The sequence below is a fragment of the Rutidosis leptorrhynchoides genome, chromosome 2 (assembly GCF_046630445.1).
Source record: "Rutidosis leptorrhynchoides isolate AG116_Rl617_1_P2 chromosome 2, CSIRO_AGI_Rlap_v1, whole genome shotgun sequence".
Classification (NCBI taxonomy): domain Eukaryota; kingdom Viridiplantae; phylum Streptophyta; class Magnoliopsida; order Asterales; family Asteraceae; genus Rutidosis; species Rutidosis leptorrhynchoides.
In genome coordinates, this window is record NC_092334.1 from 398,405,585 (window position 1) to 398,408,218 (window position 2,634).

Genomic DNA, 2,634 nt, shown 5'->3' on the forward strand with positions numbered 1-2,634 from the left:
GCATCTATTTTTGCGGAAACGGAATCAAAGTCAGGGCTAGAATCGGCTCTAGCCGCTTTAGATGATCGAAAGATATCTTTTTCTTGGTGCCACTCATGCGAGTGGGAGGCTGTGTTATCAATAATTTTGTAAGCTTCAGTTGCGGTTTTCTTCATAATGGATCCACCAGCGGTTATGTCGATGTCTTTTCGTGTGGCGATGTCTACGCCTTTATAGAAGATTTGTACTATTTGAAAAGTATCTAATCCGTGTTGAGGACATCCTCTCAACATCCTTCCGAATCTTGTCCACGCCTCATATAATGTTTCATTTGAATTTTGCGCGAACGTAACAATTTCTCCTTGAAGTCTCACGGCTTTGGATGCCGGAAAGAATCGTTTAAGAAATTTTTCAACTAAAACATCCCATGTGTCAATCGCCCCTTCAGGTAACGATTCTAACCAATCTTTGGCTTCTCCCTTTAAAGTCCAGGGAAACAACATGAGATAGATCTGCTCATCTTCCACTTCTCGGATTTTGAACAGTGTACAAATTCTATTAAACGTACGAAGATGTTCGTTTGGGTCTTCATTCGGTGCACCACTGAATTGGCATTGGTTAGTTACCATGTGTAGGATTTGTCCTTTAATTTCATAATCTGGAGCATTAACTTCTGGTTTAATAATGGCGTGACCTTGGCCCGTGCGTGTAACTCTCATTCGGTCTTCCATACTTAGAGGTTCTAGATTTTCCATGATTGGAAGTGTTGTATCTGAATCACTAGAGGTTTCTGATTTAATGGTTTCTTCCTCAACAATCTCTGTTTGAATGATTTGTGATATTGGTTTCAAAAACTGGATTATCGGAAATTTGAGTTGAAGTACTCGGTCGACTTGATGACGAGTCTAAAGAAAAATCAACGGCAGCTATATTTGTTAAACGATGTCTTGATCGAGTTACAGGTGGTGAACGTACAAAAGGTGGTGAACGTCTTGCTCGGTGCATTCACTGAATATCCTATTAGTTTTAAAAAGGAAAGAAAAATTATAATAAGTTATCCAACCAATAGACTTTTCTGATTTTGCCCACGTTTCGAATAGCCAAAAGATGCAGCAGAGGGGCAGGATTCGTTTGGTCTCAATATAATTGAGGACTGTTTGGCTCCAATAACCCGGTCCACGTACAAATCCAACTATTACTACGAACCAGAAAATTTTGATGTCTATCAATTTAACCACTTAAAATAAATTTTCGTAATTTTAAGAAATTTAGAGAAGAAGTAGAAAAAAATTCTAAGTCCTAAAAACTAGAATGGCGAGAAATAAGAGAGAAAAAGAGTGCGCGTCGAAAAGTGTCGAAAAATAAAAGGTCGAAAAATAGGCGTCGAAAAATAAAAATAAGAAAGTAGTGCGAAATACGGCGTCGTAAAATTCTAAAGCACCTAAAACTTAGTCTAAGGAATAAGCACTTAAGGGATTTTACGGCAAAGCCTAAAAATTCTAGAAGTAAAAATAACTATGGCAAAACTAAACTTAATACTAAAAGTTGCGACTATAGTCTAAAAATCTAAAGGTAATAAAACTAAAAAAACATTTTTTTTTTATAGACAAAATTTTAAAAATATATAATTTTTAAATTTTTTTTTTTTTTTTTTTTTTTTTTTTTTTTTTTTTTAAACGAATTTTTTTTTTCCTTTAAAAAAAAACGTTTATTTTTTTTTTTTTTTTTTTACGTTTTTTTTTTTTTTTTTTTACGTTTTTTTTTTTTTTTTTTTTTTTTTTTCGTTTTTTTTTTTTTTTTTTTTTTTTTTTTTTTTATAGATTTTTTTTTTTTTAAAACGATTTTTTTTTTCTTTTAAAAAAAAACGATTTTTTTTTTTTTTTTACACAAATTTTTTTTTTTTTTTTTTTTTTTTTTAAAAACGATTTTTTTTTTTACAAATTAATAATTTTTTATAATTATAATTTTTTTTTTTTTAAAACTTTTTTTTTTATTCATTTACTATTCATGAATAGTAAATGAAAATAAATTAATTAATTTACTATTCACATGAAAGCGACATGATAGCAATTATTAATTATAAGTTACATAATATACCCCTGAAGTATTTAATAAATACGACTTTTTTTTTTTAAAATTTACGTAAAGATTCTTAAATATTTTTATATTATTATATTCTATTTCAATATTATTATATTATTATATTCTATTTCAATATTATTATATTATTATATTTTATTTCAATATTATTATAATTAAAAATATAGCGTTTTAGCGCTCCCCGGCAGCGGCGCCAAAAACTTGATGATGTAGCGTGAGGGTACGAAATAGTATTATTTTTAATACAAAATACTACAAAATATGACACAAGTTTTATTAATTTACGGATGGGATATACCTAAACCTTGCTACAACACTATAGGCAGTGTACCTAATCGTAGAGTAGTGTAGTTTTTAGTAAGTCCGGTTCGTTCCACAGGGAGCTGGTGAAGTTAACGCTATATTATTAAGTTTATTTGTAAAAATATATATATAAATAAGTAGTAGTATTATTATAAAATGGGGGTTTTACCGTTTAATGACCGGTTTGTCGATTTTAAGCGTAAAAATAAATGACAAGAATTAAAGTGCGTAAAATAAAATTGCGAGTAATAA